Here is an 11,913-nt window from a genome sequence, read left to right as displayed (position 1 = left end):
TAAAGGTATTGCGGAGGATTTTCTTTTTCCGGGTGGATCATCAAGACTATTGGTCCTCCTAGTTGTCAATCAGGAGTGTTGCGCAATTCCATTTTTTAAGAAAGTAGAGAAGGCGGTTCTTTTCTAAAATTCGAGAAAATCCTCCGCTACACCTTTAAAATGATAACTGGGTCCAGCTGAAACTAGCAGGAAATACTTGCATCGCACTTGGCATCGTATTGCGCTGGGGGTAAGATAGAGCGCTTAAAGGCTTTTTAAGATGTCAAACAAATCTTTGGTGTCCCCAGCGTACATATGTGAAGTTTTAGCTCAAAATATCTTATAGATAATTTATTATAACATGTTAAAATTGACACTTTGTATATGTAAGCAAAATGTGTCGTTTTTGGGTGTGTCCTTTTAAATGCAAATGAGTTCATTTCTGCACTAAATGGCAGTGTTGTGGTTGGATAGTGCAGATTAAGGGGCGTTATTATCCCCTTCTGACATCACAAGGGGAGCCAAATTTTTTTTACCAAAACTAAGTTACTGGGTTGATCTTTTTCACATTTTCTAGGTTGATACAAGCGCTGGGGACCCAATTATGGCACTTAAACATGAAAAAAGTCAGATTTTCATGATATGTCATCTTTAATGTTAATAAAGCATTTTCAGTGCCATGAGATCGGTCTCTATACATGGCTAAACTTCATTTTTAAACATCCATAAATGAGAAGTGGCTTAATTACATGACCACACCTGTTTATGATGACCTCATATCTTAGTCAGCCTGTGATTGGCCGCATATCAGTTGTAAATATTAGTCATGCACATTACAGTATTGGATCATTTAAGTTTAGTTTTCTACATGTTTAAAAATAAAGGTGCTTAAATCCCCATTCAGTGAACCATTTATTTTAACATTTAATCTGAAGGACATTTTTCAATACAAGAGCCTTTTGTAAAACAGAAATGTTTTTCGAATGTTAAAGGCATCATTATTTTAAGAGTGCATACACTGTAAAAAAAATAATGCATTTTTGTCAAATCAACTTTAACAAGAATAATTGAGTTAAACAACTTCTGCCATTTTTTATAATTTATGTCAACTATTTACAGTTCAAAACCTAAATTAGTCGGTTGAATTGACTTGCAAAGCCAAGTTGTTTTTACTTTATGCTAAAAAAATTACAGTATAGTAATAAATTAGTTTCTATATCTATAACTTTTTATTTGAAGAGTTTCGTTGCAAAACGAGATAACCACCGTTTTTTTAATTGTTCAGAAATCTCGTTTTTTGGTTGTGCATTCCAATTCATTTCAATTAAACTGCAGTTGGTTTGTTTTGATTTAAACCTTCATAACTTAAAAAATACAGCTAAGTAGCACCATAAAACAAAATAATAACATAATAATAAACATGTTTTGACAAAAATGTAAAAAAATGGATTTATCTCGTTTTGCAACGAAACTCTTCATTTCTAGTTTCATTTGTACCTAAGAAACCTCTTGCATGACAATGTTATTCAATAAAAACTACAAATGAAAAGTTTCAGCGTTTATTAAAATATATACAACAGTTTGTCGTACAACATATACAACACATGTTTGATGTTAAACTGATTCATGTTTGTGTTTTTGGTCATTAATCCGCAATGCAAGCAAACTCTTTATTGATACATGTTTGGACACGAATACTGTTTCATCAGGAACATGAGTCTCTCTGTATCTCCATTGACATCACTGTAAAAACACCAAGCATTCATGATAAGTAAACTCTGTTATTGTCTGTATTTACAACTTTAATGTTTATTTCATATTTACCTTTTCTTGCTGTTCTGCATTCGTTTCAGGAATGAACACATGGAGGTGATCTTAGCTTTGGATTTGAGAAGTTCAGCATATCTGTTTGTGAACTCGATGTCGCCCAGCTGTCTCGTCTGAAGCCAAGATCTCCTGGAACTGAAGTAAGAAACGAGTTTGAGCATTTACAGTCATGCATTTGGCAGACATTTTAATGTTTCTGGGTTCAAACCAATAACCTTTTACACTGCTAATGCAATGCTTTACCACCGAGCTATACAGGAGCATTTTTCAAACTAAGTCAGGAAATGTATGCCTGCCTATAAAGTTGATAACCCTAAAACCAATACATCTTTATGTGTTTGCTTATTTCATGAGTCCTCAAAGAACATTTGGTTTCCGATTGGTCCACTATTAAAAAAATGAGTTACCACCAAAATCAGTATTGTATCAGGTTAGCATTAAAAAGTAAATTCTTAATTTTACGCAAAATACAATATCCGCCGTGTTATTCTGTCATCTTTTCTCCCTTTTTTCCCAAAACGCAATAAACGCCAGTCCTCTTTCTCTGCAGAATGCAATAAATCCGCTCAACCAATCACAGCGCACCATTCCACGCATTGTAAATGATAATGGTGCGCGTTGAATACACACGGAATTTGAGTTTTCCTCATCTACTTTGTACTTCGTGATCAACAAACAAACAAAAACAAAATAATACTTTGATGGCATTGATAAACCTGTGGTGGTTTTCTGTGACGGGAAAGAAATGTAAGCCGTCGACATCTAATCATTTACGTGAGAGGCACTCGGGCGACAGAAAAATGGCGTCTGTTGCTTGTTCTCCCGACAGCATCAAGCTTCTGTCTTGCTAACACATTGACCCCAGAGGATCTTATGAAAAACTTTCCATTATTTTACTCGAAGTCAATGAAAATCGAGCATGACCAAAACATTTTACAGCTGATCACTGTCAAAAACTCCAGCGACGACGTCTCAAGGATGACAGCAGCAATGACAGTGTTCTTAATATGACAAAGTAAGTGTTTTGATTAATGACATTAATGTTCATTTAAATCAGTGTATACCACTAGTCAACTAAATGAATATAACATGGCAAAGATGAATGCACATTTATATATTGATTCAATAGATTTAAAGCATTTTGAAAAAAATATTTTTTATAATAAATCTTTGAAAATCAAATTAGGGATTAGAATTTTCTATGTTTTTATAACCTAAAGGTGCTATGTCAGGGCTCCAGACTAACTTTTTTCACTAGGAGCACGGTTGCCCCCAACTGAAAATTTTAGGGGCGCAACCAGAAAATTTAGGGGCACACAATGTAAATCAACATGCTTATATTCACATTTCTACTCATTTCCGCTGTATTTCTTATAAATACTTTAATGATAGATGCAGAAAGTACAATGTGCTGTTTTCAAATTCAGTGTCACATCACAAAAAAGGTCAAATTTACTGGTTGCACATGTGCAACTGGATGTAAAATTCAGTGGCACACTCTCAAATTTTGGTGGCAAAATGCGAAAGTGGAGCCCTGTATGTGAAAGTTTGTAACAGAAAATATTGTTTTTCATCTTGTCACTTTCTTGGTATAGAAAACTTTTTATCCCCCAAAATTAGTCAAAATGGATTTATTGCGTTTTGGAACCAAACTCTTCATATATGGTTTTCTCTAAAAAATAAGGTACATTTTGCTTTAAAAGCCGATGTAGAAGATATTACAAAGATCTTGCTCAAAAGAATACAATGGTAACACTTTACAATAAGGTTCATTAGTTAACATTAGTCAGTACATTAGTTAACATGAACTAATAAGGAACTGCACTTAAACAGCATTTATTAATTTGTTAATGTTAATTTCAACAATTACTTTATGAAAATCTTAATAACATTAGTTAATGCACTTTGAACAAACAATTAAAAGCTTTATTTCTATTAACTAACATTATCAAAGATGAATAAATACTGTAACAAATGTATTGCTCATGCTTTGTTCATGTTACTTATTACATTAACTAATGTTAACTAATGAACCTTATTTGTAAAGTGTTACCAATAAAATTTATTTACAAAACTAAAATAACACTCGCATTGTCCACAAGAGGACAGTAAGACACAAAATAACTTATAGATTCACTACACTGTAAAAATAAAGTTGGATTAACTTTAATTGGTAACGCCTAAAAAATTAAACTTTTAAGTGCAAGTAATTTGTATAAGTAGATCCAAATTTCACCTTTTACCGGTACAACAGTGAAAGATTTTAAGACGTACCCGCTTCTTAAGTCAACAGTCATATCAGCGTCATCCCTGGGAAACATCTCTTTGGGTAAAAAGCTGTCCGATCCGACGACGCTTTCTTCCTCATCCAGATATCTATGATGATAGATGTAACAAAAAGAAAGAAGTTAATAAGAAGTCAATGTTTAATTCATCCACTGTTAGAGACAGACTAAGCATGCAGCACACTTTTATTAACACAAATGTCTTTGAATGTGTTGTTTTACGACATCCAGAGATAAAACGTAAAAGCAAAGAACGAAATAATAATGACATGCAATATAGGAATCATCAAGAGTTCAGATTTATGCATTTCGCTTTTATCCAAAGCGACTAACAGTGCATCACAAGCTGAATGTGTTTTTACTGGGATCGAACCCATCACCTTTTGCATTGCTATACAATTTTATACAATAAGTTGAGCTACAGAAACACCTGTAAGTTTGAACTAAGCTATATAAACTTTCCTCTTATTGTGACCTAGTCTGTGAAACCCCAGCTGAAAATCTTTTTTTTTTTACATCAAATCATCCTACATGAAGAACAATCTGTGTAAATATAACTTTGATGTCTTTAATATTGACTGAGTAAGATCATGTCAAAGATCAATGAAATAAATCAAACTTTCATGCTCCTCATCTCATCATTAGATTATGAGCCTTCAAGCTGGATTTCCTAGACAGGGTTACATTTCTAGACGTCAATAAGATGAGAGATGCTTCTCTGTAGAAGTTAAAGGAAGTTGATCTGACCCGTCCAGAACTGGAAGACCGGTTGCGCACTGCAGGACGAAGATGGCAAGGATGGACGCCTTCATCAGACTAGTGAGAAAAGACATTTCAACACCTTACAAAGACAAAAACCAAACGTTTAGTGGAGAAAGACAAGAAAAAATTTTGATGCTCCAGTTAGGACCCAGCAGTCGTTTAGCGTTTCTAAAATTCGCAGGCTTTATGTACCCCTAAAATCATCGATCTGGAGATGTCAAACAGAGTTTTATTGGCTGTATTATTTACTTTTCTCATTAGCGTTTCCTCCACTCGATCTGATGACCTCACGTGTGCGCTCGTGCTAATAAAGTTAAACGGCGTTCACTTCCTTAATTGGTGGTGCACACAGATGAAGAGCGTTTGATATTGATGTGATCATTAATAAATCAATGAGGAAGGAAAGATTACGTGTCTGAGATTAAACACAGGCTTTAATAGTTTATGACAAGAGTAAATAACATCATGATTTTAGCCAACTGCTCGGTTACCAAAATCACCCACGCACACCCTTTATTATCCTTTATTCATCTCGTAATGTCATCAGGCCTGGTGTGAACTTTTATGAAATTCGATACTCCATACTTCAATAAAAATATATTATAAATAAATATATGCAATAAAATAAAATATATTTTGAAATATATTTACAAAAATAAAATTTTCAACAATATATTTTTTGGCCATTTTATGAAATATATTTTAAAAATAAATATATTTTAAAGCATTTATATTCACATCCCATTGAAAGAAAAATCTGTGTTACAAACTTGTAAACATAACAGGTTTGAAAAGGTTAAAATTAAATATATTTTCAGCTGCAAAAATATACTTATAGTTATATTTTATACATACGTATGAATTTTACACTTATACTTTATACATTTTATACAAACGTATCTATTTTGGCCAGGAAAAAATATATTTTTGGCCATATGGGTTGTAAAATAAGAAATATATTTGTTGCCCCTAAAATACATTTTGAAATATATTCTCATATATGAAGGTTAAAACTAAATCTATTTTCAAATTCAAAAATATATTTCATTAAGCTTTACTTTCTACAAAATGAATTTAGCATATATTTAAAATATATATTTATATTAGGGCTGTCAAAAGATTATTCGCGATTAATTACATACAAAATTAAAGTTTGTGTTTGCATAATATACATGTGTGTGTACTTTGTGTATATATGATGTATATTTAAATACAAACATACATGTATGAATCTAAGAAAATTTTTATTTAGGTATATATTTTATTTATATTTATAATATAAAATATATCATAATATATTTAAATATTAGGACTGTCAAAAGATTAATCACGATTAATCGCATACAAAATAAAAGTTTGTGTTATATATATATATATATATATATATATATATATATATATATATATATATATATATATATATATATATATATATATATATATATATATATATATATATCAAAATTGGCAAAAGTATATTTTGAAATATATTAACAAAAATATATTTTTCAACAAATATTTTTGAACATTTTATGAAATGTATTTAAAAAATAAATATCTTTAAAAGCATTTCTGTTCACATTGCATTGAAAGAAAAATTTGTGTAATAAACTTGTAAACATAAAGGTTACAATTAAATATATTTTCAGCTCCAAAAATATACTTATCATTTTATATTTTATACATAAGAATACATTTTAATCTTATACTTTAATCTTATATATATAAATATTAGGGCTGTCAAAAGATTAATCGCATACAGAATAAAAGTTTGTGTTTGCATAATATATTTGTGTCTGCAATGTATATATGAACACACACACACATGTATACATTTAAGAAAAAAAAATATTTATATATTTTTTATATATAATATTAATTATATCAAAATCTCTCTCTCTCTCTCTCTCTCTCTCTCTCTCTCTCTCTCTCTCTCTCTCTCTCTCTCTCTCTCTCTCTCTCTCTCTCTCTCTCTCTTTCTCTCTCTCTATATATAATATATATAAAATAATTACACATAGTGCACACACATAAATTATGCAAAAAACGTTTAATTTGTATGCGATTAATCGCAGTTAATCTTTTGACAGCACTAAAATATATTTTTAAAGATGTGAAATAAACCTTTGTGTTAAATAACATTCACATTTAGCCGATGCTTTTATCTAAAGCGTGCTTTCCAGTTTTTCACTTTATCTTTTTTAAACACATTGACTTTATTTAAATTCTTTTAAGGGAAGTCGCACCACCAGGCGGTCATATTTGCATTGTTATTTGAGTCATACTAGTCTAAAGTCCCATTTTCTTAAATGAGATAAACAGAAAAAAATCGCATGCTAAAATCACAATTAAACCTGACATCAGCTGTATTTCGAAAGCTCAAACTACTCTAAAAACACTTTTTATCGAGGTCATTTCAGCTACTGTGCATAAACAGGCTGGCAAGCACCTCACATACATAATTCTGTACAGAGCCCCTCCCACAGTTAATCATTAGTCTTTATTGATTGGTCATTTTAACTGGAAGGCGGAACTTCTGTCGCCAAAGCAGCCATATTGAGCATTGCATTGTCCCCTATTCATATATATAGCAGTGCTCAATCTTGCTATTATCTTTGCATTAACTCTGCCATCAATCACAGCCATATACTTTTAACCCTTTGATGTCTGCTGTAATTTGATTGATGTCTCAGATTGTCTTTAATGAGGGAATCATGATGATGTGCGTCTCTTTCATTCCTCTCAGGTTATTGAATACATTTGTTTCTGTAGGTGACTACAGAGCATTCGGATGATACAATAATAAATTATAAATCACAATTACTCTACTGAACCCTGATAGACTGCTGTAATTACAGTATTGTTGTGAATGAAAGTGTCAGGTATGAGTCAGGATGATGCTGGAGCGTGCCGTGACCCTGGTGAGAGCCGTGTGAGGTTGTAAAGATGAATTGTGATGACAGCTGGAGATGTGATGGATTAAACGACGGTTACTGTACCAGAATGATTCGAACTGATATTGTTTCTTTTATTGCAAGGTTTTTTTTCCCCTTTAGAGAAGTCGACCGCTAGGTGGTCATGTTTGGGCAGTTTTGCAGGAGAGCGGGGCACAAAGTTATGATTTTTGGCTTCATCGTTCAAAAAATATTCAAGTTAGATTAATAATTTTTTTACACAAACAACACACAGATATCTGCTACAAATGAACACTTAATCTTTGTTTGTGGGATCTACCGTTATCATAGAATTACACAGAAAGTGACAGGAGTGCAAATGTGACAACTAACCCCGCTGTGTAAAAATATTTTTTAATCCCAGCTATCAGTTACTAGGAGTTGCTGATGTTTTAAAATGCTGTTATGTTTTAGGTAACAAGACAGTGATTAAAATAATATAGGGTTGGATTTGGTGACTTACACATCCAACTCAGAAATCGAAAAAAAATATAAGATCAAGAAATTTACTTTTATGCCTCCAAAACACTCTTTGTTCAATATCTTAACCAAAACACATCAAAACATTTCACAAATTCACAGGAGATCTTCTGACAATAAGAGGAAAAGGCCAAAAGCACAGATTGCTCAGCCTTGTATAAATATGTAAAGTAGCCGGGTGATTCTCACGAATTAGACTTATGAGGTGTCATGAAACATTTTGATAAAAAAAGTAAATGCAAAGTAAGAGATGTACTATTTTGCACATGATTTCAAATGACATCATACAAACCAATTTTGTTGTTTTTCCACATTTAAGGGGAAATTTTTCATTACCGCAACGTCTCCATGACTGGATTTGGGTTGAAATGGAAATATTTATAATAAAAAATCTAAAAATAAAAAGCTTCAGTGCATGTTATACTATCAACATTTACAGTAAAGAAACATGTGATATTTGGTGATCATTGGTAAATGTAGAGACAATAATAAGGAATATAAATGTGTCCAAGACCGATTTTCTCATCCTCCGCAACAATTTTCAATCATTGTTTAAGCCCTCAAGGAACTAACATTTCAAAAAACATTGTTGGAAGGGACATAATTGACTGTGACACTCAAGATGGCTACCAGGTAAGCAGTTCTTATTTTTTCTCTCCAGATAAAAGTTGAAATGTTTGTCATAGTACCAAGACAACTTTTTAGTTCTCATTACCGAAACATGAGTTTGTAAATGCATATATTTAATGTAATATCATGTTGCGGTAATGATTATTTTTGATAATGACAATCTAAAAAATGTAAATAATTCTATAGGAAATATTTTTTAAATCCTCTTAAAAATAATGTTTATAGTAAGTTCAGGACATTAATCTTATATGTGCAAAAAAATTGGCTTCAAGGGCTTTTAAAAAAATCTGGATTTCATGAGAATCACCCAGTTACAATTAACCCTGCATTAGTTTGTGCCCCACTCATCCCTAAACCATCTACTGTACATGAATAGAAAAAGACAGATATTTCTAAAATAATGTAAATAAACCACATATTTCTGACCAACAATTAAGCCTGACATCAACATTACCATTGGCTTCTTAAGCTAAACTCTGTGCATGCGCACAGGCTGGCAAGCACCTCATTCAAGTCTGTACAAAGCCTTAGCTGTTGGTGTTCAATATTGGTGTGTATCATTGAATAGTATCACACCCGGCCATTTACCCGTAATTCCCTCCTGCTGTCCTATAACTGCCCTGTCCGGCCCAAACCAATCTCATTAAAAATACACGTGGTCATCCGACAACAGCTGTACGGGTGGCATCAGCCATCTGTGATCTGATACACACAAACACACATGGCACAGGGTGATCTGTTACTACAACAGCTTGACGGATGACGCATGCTTGATTCCCACAAAACATGTCACTGGGATGGTACCCTTTAGCCCTAATAAGACCCTTGGGGTCAATCTTACCCCAAGCCACTTTTCTTTAGTTCAAAAACATGTTTCCCTTCATCTCAGTGGAATAAGATTTTGTGACTTTTCCAGACAATCTGTCAAGATTCATATAAAAAAAAACCTGGGCTTGATTCGGTCGTTCTAAAGAGGCATAAAAATGTTACTTAAATAGTCCCTTTGGGGGTAAAAAGAACCCCAATTGAAAATGAATAGGAAATGCAAAAAAATCCTTTTATTTTGTATTTTATAATTTACAAAAGTACATTATATCTCCCAAAACACAGCATTAATGTATAATAATTCATTTAATTATAATTCGTTACATATATATAGCGCTTTTCTGCAGCACTCAAACCGCTTAACATGTGAATGGGGGAATCTCCTCAACCACTACCAATGATAGGAGGAATAGATAGGGAGTAAACAAAAAATGATATATTATTTGTATCATTTATATCAAAATGTATATATTTTTTGTTATCACTCTTTTAATCTCTGGGTTCATTTTTACCCCCGCAAAAAATTGGGTTTTATGAGGGTTTAAAAGGTCATGATTTGTACTATTTGGGTACAGATACTAATATATACCTGGGTGATTCTCACGAAAACTTGGTTTTAAAAATGTCAAGCATGGAAATGTAGAAATTGCTTAAATTTACTTTTTTTCCCACCAGACATTGAAAACAAAGTCTGGAGTAAATGGGAACATTAATTTAAAAACTTTTACTTATCATTTAACACTTTTTGTAATATAATTTAAAAAATTAGTCCTAAAAAATCTCATTACCGCAACAGTCAGAAAACATCAACACTGACATATTTTCAAAATGACATGACAAACCTGAAAGAACATAATTTGGAGATTCTGCACATGCATTTAAAATTAAAGTATTATGCATCTATTAATTAAATTAACATTTAATAAGCATCTGTTGCGGTAATGATAATCAAAATGTCGTGTAAGCATTCTGACAAGACAATATTTCAAATTAACTGTAAAAAAATGATCTTACCTGGTAGCCATCTTGAAGTAACTGGTCCATGTACTTGGTCACTCAAAATCAAACTTTATTAAAATTCTGTATGTGTGCTTAAACTGTTCTCAAAAAGTGTTGCGGAGGATGAGAACATCAGGAATGGACACATCATTTTCCTAATTTTTCCTCATTATTATTATACATGAATATTCAGTAAATATTTTTTCTGTCATCTAAAGTAGTCTAGCAAAACATCCATTTCTTTTTTTTCTTAATATTTTTGTGTTAATTTGATTAAATTACAACATAACGCATGTTCAAACACAGCCGGACACATTGCGGTAATGAGAAGTCCAATTATAAATTCTTATGTTGAAATCACACATTGTGCAAGGTAGACCACAGTGTTGTGTTAATTCTGATGCTTTTTAATGTTACTATATTACACATTTTAAAGCTAAAATCATTAGTGCCATGGTGTTTCAATGGCTTTGTGAGAATCACCCACCTGTAAGGTACCAAGATGCACTCTTTTTGAAAGGGTACCACCCCAGTGCCAGCTTTTGTTCCTTTTTTCACACAGACTGATCCCTTAATGGCGTCTAAGTAGTTTTAAATAAATGCATCTTATTTCATCTCTTGTGTTAGTGTTTTTAATCATTTTTAAATTAATCCGTTGTTTGGCTTTAATGCCTTCACTATAACTCAGCTTTAAACATAAGACTCAATTACTGTCTGAGATCGTACTAAAATCAAGATTTAATAACGTTTTACGCTGACAGTGAGTGTTTTTATTAAAAGGCTGTTTATGGTTTAATTTGACTTTAATGAGGACTGGGAAATGAAACGGGATTGTTTAAATTCGACATAAATGATAAAAGATGATTTTATAGGTCGAGCAATAACAGCTTAACTATTCATGATGTCATTTCTACAGCAGGACGCTCAGCTCAGAATGAATATGTTAAATATACAGAATTGTATATATTTTCCGTCTCACTAAAGTTAAAGCAATGTTAGACAGAAATCTTAAATATGTGTGGTAATGCAACTTTAATGCACACACACACACACATACGGAAAAATAAATATGATTTACCGTGCAAACATCCCAAATGTGTAGTAACATCAAATGGGCATAGACCCAAAAAGACACATGATTCACTTTTGGACACTACAAAGTATTGATCAGC

General features: G+C 32.2%; 1 protein-coding gene across 1 annotated transcript in view; it reads left to right on the top strand.

Annotated features, from left to right (window-relative positions):
• The window catches only part of LOC129434046 (D(4) dopamine receptor), a 54,570-nt gene that overhangs the window by 26,370 nt on the left and 16,287 nt on the right, over nt 1-11,913 (top strand). The window contains exon 2 of the mRNA XM_055192857.2: nt 1,833-1,946. The gene's annotated coding sequence lies outside the window, so the exon portion shown is untranslated. The remainder of the gene's footprint in view (nt 1-1,832; nt 1,947-11,913) is intronic.

This window comes from Misgurnus anguillicaudatus, unplaced genomic scaffold (assembly GCF_027580225.2).
Source record: "Misgurnus anguillicaudatus unplaced genomic scaffold, ASM2758022v2 HiC_scaffold_27, whole genome shotgun sequence".
Lineage (NCBI taxonomy): Eukaryota > Metazoa > Chordata > Actinopteri > Cypriniformes > Cobitidae > Misgurnus > Misgurnus anguillicaudatus.
The sequence above is the reverse complement of the archived record's forward strand: the minus strand, read 5'-3'. Positions and strand labels throughout refer to the sequence as shown.